Genomic DNA, 14,775 nt, shown 5'->3' with positions numbered 1-14,775 from the left:
GTAGGTGCCACGGAGTCTGCAGCAATATTTGAGCAGTCTCCGGGGTTTTTTGTACATTTTGACAAGTTTTAATGCTACTTACTCGAGAGAGTTTCAGCTGAGGTATGAACATTTTGGTCTCTTTGATAAAGACAATTTAAGGATAAAATAACCAAGTTAGGCGTTATTCCAAAAGACACCCAGTCACCCTAGCATTCTTGTATCGTGCTAATGATGCTAGAACGCATGCGTATAACCTTTTAGGGTTCTACCACAAGGAAAAGCGCTCGTGATCAACGTTAGTGTATGATCTTGTATGAAATGTATCTCTCACCTGATATGTAGTTGACACCAACGCTTATTAATCTGCGCATGCGTTTAGGGCAAATATTGGTTTTGTTCTAGAGAGAAAAGTACAACAAGGCGAGTAAGGGGCTTTCTGAAACAAATATATATCTTTTTGAAGTACTCACAGAAGTAACGTAGGTACATAAACCACCCATTTTACGTAGTGCTCATAGGTACCTACCCATCCTACCTCCCTTGCTGCAAGCCTAATTAATTAATTGAAATTAATTAATTATAAAAACATTTAAGTTAACATCTTATTGCCACTGCCATAGTGCTTTAGCGACGTCAACCCCCAAACCATCCTAATAGTGCACTCTGCACTAAACATAGGCACGCAAGGCGTGCAAGAGTTATTTTTTTGTGAAGTCTCAGAGATAGGAACATTCATAGAGCTATAATAAAGTGTATTATCGTTTTTCTCACGTTGTAGTCACTTGAGATGTAGATCGCGACGTTTCGACTGCTTACTGCTAGTCTTCTTCAGGCGATAAGGTCGACTGATTGCACGGTATCATTATATCACAAAGGTCGGCTGTGATTGGTGCATTTCGATCCTCCTATTGTTCTATCGTTCTGACGAGTAGCTGCTCCCTCAGTGGTCCGCTGTTGTACCGTTCTCCTGTTGTTGTGTTTTATGATCATGGGCATCCATGCTTCAGGAATTTCAATTCCACTATCCCTGTTGATGTTATTAGGGTGAAGTCTTATGTGAATAGCTTCCTTGACCCTACGTATGTACGAGGGAGGATCCCGATCAATAAACTTGACCTCATTCCAGATAGGATAGTGGCCGGTCTCGTGGGTGTGTTCAGAAACGGCGGAGGTCTGGGTACGGGCGAGTCGTATATCCCTGTCGTGTTCTTTGATCTTCTCCTGCATAGATCTCCCTGTTTCCCCGATGTAGACTTTGCAGCACTCACAGGGAATCCTGTAGACAACACCATCCTGACACACCGCTTAGGCCAATGGTGTCGTGTGTCAACACCTTTGCATACGACCTGTCTGCTTTCTTGGCTAACGTATTATCTCCTCTTGCAGGTAATTCGCACTTCACAGTGAAAAACTCAACTGACTTCGCCTCCACCATCGCCAGTGAAGAGATCCAGGAGCACGAGATCATGGTGTCTTTCGACGTAGAGTCGCTGACCGCACGACACTTACACCAGTTCAAATCGCGGACCTCTTGGATTTCGTATTAAGATCTACGTACTTCCAGTACAACGGATCGATTTACGAACAACGAGACGGCGCAGCCATGGGGAGCCCTGTATCAGCGGTTACCATCCTGGATCGGGATAGAGTTGACGACTTCCTGTAACACCTAAACAGTCAACAACGATCAATCCGTTTCACCATGGAGATCGAGAATAACAGCAAGATCGCCTTTCTCGACACGTCAGTTTATAGAGAACCTGATGGCCGACTTAACACCAATGTCTACAGGAAACCAACAAATACTGATCAGTACCTAGCGTATGATTCACACCACCCTCAGTCAGTAAAGCGTGGTATTGTGAAGTGTCTGTACGACCGGGCTAAACGTCTCGTGACCGAGTCTATCTTTTTGTCGAGGGTCGAGGGTCGAGGGTAATATTTTTCTTTATCTGAGTTTTTTTTTTTTTTTTTTCAAAAATCGTAGGAGTCGTGAATCGGAGGCTGGTCAACCCCATTCACTACATTAAAGTATGTTTGCTCTGTCGTTAACATCAAACCTAATTTGGTAAAATGTTGGCCTGACTTCCTGTCACACGATCAGTGGAACTTTTCAACAAATTTTCTGAAATACATGCCGTAACTACACTGTAACTACTAGCTATTACAAAGGAAGAGCTCAGTGGACGAAACTTTCAAAAAAGGTCATACCGTCGCTTGCAACTGCCGGTCAATCAAAATTCAAAGTTTTGACAATCAAACTTCAGAGTTTACCCACCCACTTGGGAACGATTTGGCGCCACTCCGCAAACACTTGAAGAGGAGCAAAGTCAGCAACGCGTACGGGCATTTTGTCTTTTGCAGTTTTGAAAATCAGAATGAATTACAGGAAATCAATAGAGGAATTTCTGTCGGATATCGACAGTGATCTTTTACAATAGCCAGGGGAATTAAGGAAGAAAGGGTTCACCTCAACATTGTCCGCGCGGTATCTAGCTGAAGATGATCTTCATTTTCTCCCTGAAGGCCACAATAGGTAACAAAAGACTAGTCTTGAACATGATCGCTCGGCTAACAACGCCTGAGAGAGTAAAAAGCAGCTTGAAGCGTCAAACAGTGTCAACACAGCAGTTACAAAGCCCTGAATCAAATTTAAAATCTCCTGCACGAAAAAAGGTCTCCACGTCGGGCTGAACTGAACAATGATGCGGACGAGTATCGAATACCGAAAATGAGCGACGTTTCCCTTCCGACAAGCAGGCGTCAGTTACTTAGCACATGTTAAAGGTTCATTGAGGAAAAGACAGCAAAAGAGGCAAGAATTAAACTTAAAACTTAAGGAAGCAAGCGCTAAAAGATAAGAACTCGAAGAAACCTCTGCCAAGGTAAGAGACGCAGCTTGAAATACTGGTCAACTCTATGTAAGCTTAATTGTCATGAAAGAAATCACACAGTTCGCACCTGCCGAATAACAAAATGTGAGTCAGTATTTTTCTGTGGATAGTTGACTAGGCATCCAGATGAAAAACAGGATTTTTAGGACAAAAAAAAGGGAAATAACAGCATTAGAAACGGCCGCCGGGAAAGTAGAACTGGATTTGAACTGGCTTTCTCCCGAGTGAAAATAGTTCTTTGAATAAACAAGTAGAGGAAAGTTTGCTTGAAACGTTTCTCCATGAATACGTTTAATATGTTTTAATTCCTCTATTTATTTCCTATCATTCATTGTGACTAGGTATAAAATACTATGTGGAAGATTGATTTCACCAAGTTTGAAGGATGTAGCTTAGCTAAGCTTAGCTAGAAGACGCTCTGTTAATTTTTCTAGTTTTCCATACATTTGTCTGTATTTTTTTTCCCGCGAACCGCGTCCACCGAGATAAACTAAGAATAAAGCCAGGATCCGAGCCAGGATCCGAACTAGAATCCGGGCTAGGATTCGAGCCAGGTTTCGAGCCAGGATTCGAGCCAGGATTCGAGCCAGGATCCGAGCTAGGATTTGAGCTAGGATCCCAGCCAGGATCCGAGCTAGGATCCGAGCCAGGATTCACCCTTTCCGCGCCTTTAGTTTTTTCTTCCACTTTGATCACGTGATCAGAACCCAAAATATAGAACCAGCGTGTTCGCTACTGACTTACAAGTAGAATCAAAACCAATTCGGCTGATGCACGTCAATTTTGACACAGGGCGCAGGCACAGTGTCGAAATTGTAAAGCCGGCGAGTGAATATATATTTTTATTTACTAGGTAAATGCAAAATAGTTTCAGGCGAAAGAATCTCCGTGAATATCCAGGAACACTGACAGTTTTTTGATAACTTGGTAGATATACTAGTGAATTTCTTTTTAATAATACTAATACATTTCATTTTGGCGGCGCCCAAGTGTATTGCTACCAGAAAACTTGACTTGCCACAGGGATTCTAATAGTGGGATTTGTTCATTAAAAATGCTGGCAAGGGCTTCGATCGTTTTTGCTGTAGCAATATATACGGTTTCTTTTTGCGTATAGTTTCTACAGCTTTGATACATTAATGTCAAGTTTGATTTTATACAGTGCAAAAACTGTTGAAATTTTAAGAAATAGACAGAGCGTTTTCGTGCCGAACACGGCTATATTTAGTCGTGGAAAGAAATTTGATCGGGGCAGATTTTGATCACTTGCTAGGTAACCACTGCACGTAACGCAATCAACAAAACAACGCTATAATTTGTTATTTTTAGCAAGCTTCGTCGTGATTATACCCATGTGCCTAAAACTCACTCCTTGTTTGCAAATCGTCATCAAAAATTTAGTCGGTGGATGGTTTGCCGGCCGTCTCTTGTCCGTGGGTCAAAGTTACTTGCCCGAGAGTAAAATGTACTCGTCCCAGACGTGCGGACGGGGGTTTCTTTGAGCCCTGCACTAGCCATCAAACTTTCTGGAATATAAGTTCAAATGTTCAAATTTTCAGATTTCAGTATATGTGTAATGTATGTCGCAAAACACTTGCACAAACAGCACTCCAGAATATAACACTTCCTACGCGTTACTCTGCACGACTTGTGCCGAAACAAAAGGGGTAACGCAAACAAGGAAGCCAGGTCATGTGATATGTCGTAAAAAGCTCATCCTAACTAATACTGCTCGGATTTTAGCTCAAATCCTGGCTCGAACCCTGGCTCGGATCCTGGTTCGAATCCTGGCTCAGATCCTGGCTCGAATCCTGTCTCGAATCCTGGCTCGAATCCTGGCTCGGATCGTGGCTCGAAGTTTAGGTATCCTCGCCAAGCTACATCCTTTAAACGTGGTAAATAAGCTCGCAAATCTCACAGATATTTTTCATCGCGACCATTCGCAAAGCCCTGCAAGTTTACCGAAGGAGAGTGGTAATTTAGACCGCAAAACTCACAGATATTTTTTTTAACAGCGAATTTACCGAAGGAAGAAATTAGCCGTAAATTTGCTTCAAAAGCTTCCATCGCCTCCAGATTTCACCTACAGTTCCTGTTTGATAGATGGCAAAGGAATATTTCTCATCGCGGCCCGTCGATAACACTGGAAAACAATGAAGCCAACACTCCACGAAATCGCAGTGGTAGTTACACGACCCAAACGACTACAGCGACATAGAAAAAAAGGTACACAAACGAAGCCAGAGAAGGCGTTGTTATTTGTTTTTCACAGTGAAAAATTTGAAGCTAAAAATGTGAAATTCGACGCGAGTGAGGCACTTTGACACAACATTGTCACTATAAATACAAATATTAACGCGAACCATATTCTGTTATCCCTATGTGCTACCTTTTTGTTCAAGAAATTACAACTGCAAAACTCTTAATGTTTAGATTTATTTCTCCACGGATAGCCATTCAAAAGTTGATGGCATTAGTACATCGGCCAAAGCATCCAGCATGATGAAGTCACATGAAAACCGGACTTTGAATGTTATAGAATATTATAGATAAATAATCAGGGCTGTGATATATTATTAAACTCTCGATATGGGACCCAAAAAGATATCTGAATCGAGAAAACTACATTTAACCAAATCGGAGAAGAACATGTAGACCGGACTCGACTGAGCGGCGGAAATCGAGCCTACAGCAAGGAGTAAAACAACAAGCCCAGAAAAAAAATATTACCCTCGACCCTCGACCCTCGACATGGGACCCTCGACCCTCGACCCTCGACCCTCGACAAAAAGATAGACTCCTCGTGACCAAACCATCAGTAATCGCTGGAGAGAAGAAACATCTGTCATCTGTCCTTGTTTCTAATGGATATCCCTCCTCGTTTGTACAGAAGATCACAAAGGTACGAACAACCCCAAGAAGAGAGCCCGTCGCGGAATTTAAATCCACCGCCGTTTTACCTTATGTCCAAGGAGTTTCGGAATGTCTCCGCCGCTGCCTAGAGCAACAAGGCATTCGCACCGTCTTCGAGTCCGACACGACACTTCGGTCACACTTAGTGCGACCAAAGGACACCGTCAACCCGGCTAAACAAGATGGTGTTGTCTACAGGATTCCCTGTGAGTGCTGCAAAGTCTACATCGGGGAAACAGGGAGATCTATGTAGGAGAGGATCAAAGAACACACCCACGAGACCGGCCACTATCCTATCTGGAATGAGGTCAAGTTTATTGATCGAGATCCTCCCTCGTACATACGTAGGGTCAAGGAAGCTATTCACATAAGACTTCACCCTAATAACATCAACAGGGATAGTGGAATTGAAATTCCTGAAGCATGGATGCCCACGATCAAAAAACACAACAACAGGAGAACGGTACAACAGCGGACCACTGAGGGAGCAGCTACTCGTCGGAACGATAGAACAATAGGAGGATCGAAATGCACCAATCACAGCCGACCTTTGTGATATAATGATACCGTGCAATCAGTCGACCTTATCGCCTGAAGAAGACTAGCAGTAAGCAGTCGAAACGTCGCGATCTACATCTCAAGTGACTACATCGTGAGACAGACGATAATACACTTTATTATTGCATCTACCACGATGAATAACAACAACCTTTTCCTCGACATTCATGGAGTTGTTTACAGTAATGATTTGGTTAATTTGACAATTCTTTTTGGTTGCGATGTACAGCAAGAAAGAAACTGGGAATTTATGATGTACATACGATGTTACATCGGTAATGGTAAGATAGCCAAATAGTAAGCCATAAAATGTTTGACTGAACAAACTACAATAATCTGACACGTCTCCAGATTAATGTAGATACCATCTTATTTTTTTTCTTTGATTCGTTCTTTGATAAAACCCACACTGTGATTGGCGTGGCACGTGCACATGCATAACTCCCTCACTTACCGATCACATAGCCCTTCCAATCCCCAAGAGGAATTTGTGCCCAAAAATACTCAAGTTAAGAATACTTTTTGCATTTTATACGAGTTGTGAGTTTACCCTTTTTACACAACACAACACAACAACACTACTTCACCGAAAATAGAAAGAAAGAAAAAAAACCTCTCTGAGAGTTGAAAGTCTGATTTAATTAAATTGCACTTTAACTTGGTGCCACGCAGTCTTCAAAACACATTTGAGCAGTTTTCATACTTTTTACCTTTAAAAATATCGGACTGAAAAGAATATCATAAAATGCCCATCAAATGAAAATAAACTGCTACTGCAGAAACGTAAAAACCGTCCAGACATGAAAGCTTTTTTTGTTTAATAATTGGATTTACTCCTTGTGAAAAACAAAAGTATCAAGTTACCTTTGTAGCTAAAAATACAAATATCTTGTTGTATTTCCATACTATTAACTCACGAACTGTTTCAAACCTCAAGGCTCACCTCGTTCGTAACTAAAATCCTCAGCCTAACCCACAGAAAATGTCGAAGTAAGCCCAATATATGAATACTTTCTCCTACTTTATAGAAGAATAAATATGGCCGTTCTAAACTGTGTCGGGAAGTGTCGGGATCAAATCTTCTCACATACCGTTTACCTTTACAACAAGAAATTTGATTGGCTGTTTATATTAGATCCAACCTGATTGGTGTGACATACATACATCTCTCACTCACTCATCCATTGATCCGTCCATAACATACCCGACGCGCCGACTAAGAGGTATTTTTTTACAAAAAAATTACTCAAAAATGAAAACATCTCGTTCCATTTGCATACTTCCAACTCACAAACTGTTTTAAACCTCAAGGCTCATCTCTTTCATAACTAAAATCCTCAGCCTAACCCACAGAAGATGTCGAAGTAAACCCAATATATGAACACTTCCTCCTCTTTTATAAAAGAATAAATATGACCGTTCTGAACTCTATCGGGATCGAATCTTCTCACATACCATTTACCTTTACAACAAGAAATTTGATTGGCTGTTTATATTAGATCCAACCTGATTGGTGTGACATACATACATCTCTCACTCACTCACTCACTCACTCACTCACTCACTCACTCATTCACTCACTCACTCATCCATTGACCCGTCCATAACATACCTGACGCACCGACTAAGAGGTATTTTTTTACAAAAGTAATTCAAAAATGAGTAGCGTAGCAAATCAGAGAACGGCATTCGTGATAGAACGTAGTAGATTTATACTAAAATCATGCATAACTCTTTTGCCAGTTCATATTTGTTTTAAATAAACTTACCTTCAAATATGGACTTTAATTTAATTTAATTTAATTTAATTTAATTTAGAAAGATTGTTTTGTTCCAGCCAAGCCGAAACAATCTCTATCGGCTTGCCCACAAAAAATCTCTTTATGTCCAGCAAGCGGTGCTTTACCATTGTGTTGATAAACCAAGTGCAAGAAGCAATTTTTTGATTTGCCCCGCCCCTCTACCCCCAGGATAAGACCGCCTTAAACAATCCCCCACCCCCGGGCACGAAGGGCTGGACTTGTCCCGGGAGTTGCCGGGGGGGGGTGGTAATAGGTGGAATTGACCGATGCATAAATTACAAGTAACAGTAAATACTAACAGGTGTAAAAGTGAATGGAGTCCAGAGAAAGCATAGCTTGTATTATGAAATATGGACCCCACGCTTGCACCAGGAAGGTAAGCTCCCTTGCACCATCAGACTGTGGTTTTTAAATTTTTTAAATCTTCTTTTACCCCTCACCCATCCCCGGGTCCAGTACAAATATCTTCTCTCAATCATCGCCCTTGAGCGTAGCGAGAGGCTGATCTTTAATCAGCGACGAAGTCGCGAACCCAAGCGAAACTAACGAAATGGAAATATCATTGGAGAGGACTTTTGGAAGGTCTAGTAATTTTCTAGAACACGAAAATTTCCAAGAGCAGCTATGGGCTATGGCCTGAGACGTAAACGGTTAATTATGTATTTAAGAAACGCTAATTAGTAATAAAGGATATACTTAGCGTGTACTTCGAGAGACAGTTTAAACATCAAAATAGATTGTTGTTTTAGAAATATGAATATACAGTGGAACTCCGTTAATACAGTCACCAACAAGCCATGAAAATATAATGGTTTTAACAGGGTGGCCGTATTATTAAACGGCCGGGTAGTGATTTTTGATTGGTCTAAATAGAGTGACATCTTAACAGATATATCACTGTTGCACATCCAAACAACTGTTCTTTAACAAGCTCCCGAAATGCAGGTATAATTAAAAAAAGATTAAAGTTTTAATTAGTTCATGCCATATTAACTAAGTATTGCAGACTGCTCGCAATGAACGCATGTATGCATTGCGTACCTATTTTTCATTCATAAGCTGGGGTAGCGGGAAAAGTTGCATTTTGTCAACACCACTTGTGAAACAGCTTCTGCGTCGGGCTGCCTGGTCGCTGACATGGGAAAGCGCTTCGAACTGCTGAATAGGGAACTGGAAATTTGCACTGACATGCGAGGTACATGACGGGCAGAAACAGAATGCCTCGCAACTTAAGTCAAATGAAGTCAACAAGATGGATTTAAGTTGAGAATTTAAGCACACCATGAAAATTGAATCAGCCATGCTGATGACTGTGGTTCGCTTCTTTACAAGGTAATGGACTGCAAAAGTCATACCTGTTTTATTTTGACGGTTGTGTATAGTTCTTTGTGAGTTTAAGAAACGTTTTGGACTCTCAAACATATATAAGATGCAGATGGCAATACTGAATTTAAAAAACATTTGAGCAGCCATGTTGGACTTATAATCGCCTTGTGAAGATCTGTGAATATTTATGAACTGGGCGTTTTTGAATCAGCAAGCTTTTAAATTTAAGCTTCATTTTAAGGTGAAATCACTGATTACAGTTGCTGAGAACGAAATAATTTTGAATCATGCTTTTATGCTTCCATAACTGCAGAAATTCTTGCTTGCTCAATGGCTATTTTCATTGTCACTAAGCGGACAGACACATGAATTAATAATTCATTGTAAAAAACAAATTGACGTCAGGTTTTCGTGCCTCTGGTCTGTTATTGACAACGAATTTCGTCATAACATTGTCAAAGTAGATCCACAGCTACTTTGACAATGTCATGACAATATTCATGACAGATGCATGAAAAACTGACATCAATTTGTTAATTCCTGATGTATGAATCAAAACATAAGCTTGTGTTTTGTTACTTAACCTACCGACTCCTGGAGCTTTTTGCCGAAAATGCATTTTTTGGAGATTTTGGAGATTTTCAGGCTGGATATGGGCCAAATTAGCTCCAATCTACTAAAAAAGGCATTTGCAACATGACACCATGCCTTTCCTTCCACTAGCATCACATTTACGACGTTTTTGATCAGGTATGCGCAGAAATCAATTTTGAGATGAGAAAGTGACCTACTTCTTTAGGCTTTTCGTTTTGAGTAGCCACATGTAGTCGCAGGAAATTTTACTCTGAGTTTTGCACTCAAATTTCTGAGCATATTCGTGCATATTTCAGGCTCCATTGAGCCGATCACTGTTATCTGGGTATCACTGGAAAGATCTTTTCCTCCTGCAGAACTTGAGTATAGATGATGCCAATTTTGGTCAAACGTGATGACGTAAGAGGTGGAACAAAGCCCAAGGCTTGTCACGGCCGGTTACAGGCAACATGGGAGTCAATGGGTTAATATGTAAATTATGATTCAGTGTTTCATCATCAAGCATAATCTGGACCATTCCCCAAAATTAGGCATTGAATTAATTTCTTTGCCAGTAACACAGTGCAATGTCAAAGTGGAAAATGCACTTTTCAACTGGAAACTGAGAATGTTTTGTAGCTCTGAGAACTGTTCCCAGTCTTGGCCAATAAGGGAGCATGAAATCACATTCATTCATAAACGAGAAACAGTTCTCAGTATCCACCAATGAGAACGGGTGAATTTTTCATCGCAAACAAAATGTCTGGTAAGCATCTGTCGTGAATCACCGATAAGTAATTATTCTCGAACGTTTGTTTGTCATCATCTATTAACCACACATGAATGAGTTTACACAATGATCTTTTATCAATAATAGTCGAGTTGAATCTTTGCGAATTTCGACTATCTACAAGAATGGTGTTTACGTGGCTCTTTAACTAAGCTTATCAACAACAACAACAAAAAAAGTACTCGGGATATTAAACCGAAAACTTTCTAGTTCAGCCGCACAAGTCCACATAATTGCGGTGCGGAAAATACAACGTGAAATTCTGCTTTTCCATTTTTCTTTCCTAACAAGCATATCAAGGAAGGTGGCAACTTACCAACAGTGTGTCGATCCGTCGTCCAAATGCAAATTTCATTAACTTTTCCTGGGTCCATAAATCTAGAAAGCGAGAGATCGTTTTCCCTGAAATTCGCGCCAAAATTTTCCCACACGTGTTTAGCCACTGTTTCATTACGATCTCTTTGAGTATTTCCTCGGCAGCTTGGAGGATACCTTGTCACTTCTGATAATTTACCGTTTGGTGCAATCATTTTGATTCGTTCTTCGGCGCAACTCCAAGCTCCTTTCTCTGAAATCTACCCTTAGCGCGCGCCAACCCGCCACGCCGGACGATATTTCCGATTTATGGCTACTTTATCAGAACATATCATACATTGAAAGGTCACCGGCGGGCGATTTAGGTCAAGATATTTTTAGAATTGAGAACTGTTCTCGTTTTCTACCAATCGACATGGTTTATATTGCTTGTATATTCGCTTGAAACAGCTTTATAAACTGATTATTTTCCTGGACGGATGATCAGTAATTCTTCGGACTACAGAGCAAGTAAATATTCTGCTGAAATCTAACGCTTAGAAAGCAATAATTCGTGTTTTCTCAAAACCACGAAATGACGAAACGCGACCAGGGCTTTCGAGGTGTCATGTTACGAGATCACGAGTGTTGCGTGTTGTTTTGACGTCATGTCACTCATCTCCGTTCATTACATTTATGGGAAGACTGTAACCTGAAAATCTGTTGTCTTGGTTTTTCTGTCTCGGTGGCCTTCCATAAAATAATATATTTACGGCAAACCGAATAATAAAATTTCGCATCTTATCGGGAATTATCCGCCTAACGTATTTTATCGCGCTCTGCAAGGGTGGCTGAGCATTGAATTTTCGCTGAATGATTTCCTGTGCTGCAAAGCTTTCTGTTCAAACATTCCCAGAATTGTTCTCGCTTTCAGCCAATTGGCGCTTTGTTTATCCGAGAACTGTTCGCAAATTCAGCCACTTAACGTCAGAAAACCATGACATAATTTGCGTGTCACCCCCGAGAAGTATTTTCCGATCTTAGAAAAGGGACATATTGTTAAATTGTGAGAACTGTTCTCAGTCTAAGCCAATAGGCTGATGTCAGTGTATCTCTGCATTAAAGAAAAGGAGTAATTTAGTTACTTGTGACGAATGGTAAAATCCGATACTCGCCGAGACCCCTGTTAGAAAATCCGAGACCGAGACCAAAACACGCAAGACTTCGACACCGAAATAAATGCAATATAAACGAGACTTCGAGACTCTTCGCAAAGGCTGTCGAGATTTCGAGATCGGATGAAAAGTTTGCGAGACCCAAGATTTTGGAAGTATCATTCGCCACCCCTTTTAATGCATTATGGGGACAACGAGTGAAATGAACTTGGCCGACAATTTCTTGCCTGTGAAAAGGCTTTGAATTCTGGTTGTCTTTAGTAATTCTTTCGCGCTCTCCACCGGGATTACTCAGCATTGAATTGTCGCTGAACGATTTTCGCGCCGCAGAGCTTTCTTATTTTAACATTCCTGTAACTGTTCTCGCTTTCAATCAACTGGCGTTTTCTTTGGCCGAGAACTGTTCCCAAATTCAGCCACTTGGCGTCAGAACAGACGATGGTATAATTTTGACAGGTTCCGGCTCAATAGACCATTTTACAGTTGTCTGCTCAGTGACCTGGCCTTTGTGTGGCAGCGAGGCTAGAGTTGACCTTGTTTTAATACAGACCTGACTGCTTTTGTCATGTAAATGCACCTAGTTAGCATCAGAACAACTTGTTTTACACAACAAAAGCAGTGAGGTCTGTATCAAAACAAGGTCAACTCTAGCCTCGCTGCCATACAAAGGCCAGGTCACTGAGCAGACAACTGTAAAATGGTCTATTGCCTTTGTTTATTCTTTGACTAATCGGCACCCTTGTTATAAAAGCTAAAGCAGCCCTACAAGGGTCACAATGTACTAAAAGTTTCTCAAATGAGACATTTGGTCGTGTTTTGTCCTTCCTGTACCCTTTTCCCTTCATATGACCGGATATGATACAATGTGATGATACAACTGGTTATTTTGCTTACAAAACGACCTAACATAAGGAAATTGTGTTCAAAATGCGAAATGGCTAGCAGAGGAACACTACCGTGAGAAACCGTGCAATACATCAATGCTGACTCAATTCAGACAAAAATAAATTCAATTTTTTGGAGTATGTTTTTACTCACTACACCTTGGAGAAGGAGTTCGAGTTATCGTGAGTAAAATCATAGAGAATATGACCTGATGGAAGAATAGACCACTTCGAGTTAGCGGAAGGTTCGAGTTTTCGCGGGTTTCTTTCGCGCATTCTAAGGATGAATTGTCGCTGAACGATTTTTTCGTGCCGCAGAACGTTTTTGTTTTAACATTCCCATAACTGTTCTCGGTTCTAGCCAATCGGCGATTTGTTTGTCCGAGAACTGTTCTCGAATTCAGCCACTAGCTTTCCGCGCCTTGAAATGAATGTGGCTTTGTGCACTCAGTCTAGCCAGAGAGCCTCCCTCGGCGGTGTATATTGGCTAAATCATGGAAATCGTGTAAGTTCAGCAAATTTGAAAACGGCCTTTATTGAAATACTGAAGCGGCCGATATCCTTGTGAGGGTTGCTTCATCTCACACTCACTCAAACAATGGACTTAGTGATCATGAGTGGGCTCAAATGTGTTACTAAATAAAAATTTTCATCCTCTTGTCACCTCATCTCAGTTTCCCAGTGTCCTTGTAAATAGAAATCATGCTCTTACTCCACTGGAAGACTCCACAAAATTTGGCAGGGATGAAAAGGGCATTCAATGCAGTCAACAATTTGAATGTGAGAGCTCCCTTATCTCTAATATCCGAGAGGTGTCCTCGGTCTTGGCTAATCAGCATCTTATTATAAGAAATATTCTCACGGAAAGCAAAAACAGCATTACAAGCGGTACAATTAAGATGAACTTTGTCGAATGACACATTAGGTCTTGTTTTGCTCTTTCTGTTCGCCTTTCCCTTCATATACGCCTTTAATGAGCGGTCGGGCAAAATTCCGCAAAATTGTAAAGTATTTGCCAGCGTATAAGCCATTGACGCATACAAAGAATAGTTCCAGTCCAACTGTCTACCAGTTGCCATCATTGAGCAGCCTGTAGGCAATCTGCCATCTGTAGTCATCGATGTCATGCTATAGAGGAAGACGAAGTAGATATAATAAATGACTTTACACAGAATTACAAAATTGGCCTAATTTGCGGAGAGAACTATATTTGCATCACAGTTAAGGGTTAAGGATCGCCGAGTATTTGGTCCCTCACAAAATGACTGGATCTGTCTCGATATATAGCTGCAAATTCGGCTTGTCGGGAAAAAACGATTGGCACAAAACAATTGCCTGAATAACTTGTTCTTGTTTTGGTGACTTTACAGTGACTACAATTACTACGTTGATGAAGTACAGCATTTCGGTTAAGACACACCTGTTGGAAAGCGATTTCCTTTCTTTCTGTAATGCACTCCGCGATGTAGGGAAGAAAAGTGACTGTGTCAACTAACGCATGTCAGAGTCTAACTACATCCATGGTAATTTTCGGTTTAAGTATTAAGAAAACGAATCACATTCTAAAGGATTACCTTCAATACG

Source organism: Orbicella franksi, chromosome 1 (assembly GCF_964199315.1).
Source record: "Orbicella franksi chromosome 1, jaOrbFran1.1, whole genome shotgun sequence".
Lineage (NCBI taxonomy): Eukaryota > Metazoa > Cnidaria > Anthozoa > Scleractinia > Merulinidae > Orbicella > Orbicella franksi.
The sequence above is the reverse complement of the archived record's forward strand: the minus strand, read 5'-3'. Positions refer to the sequence as shown.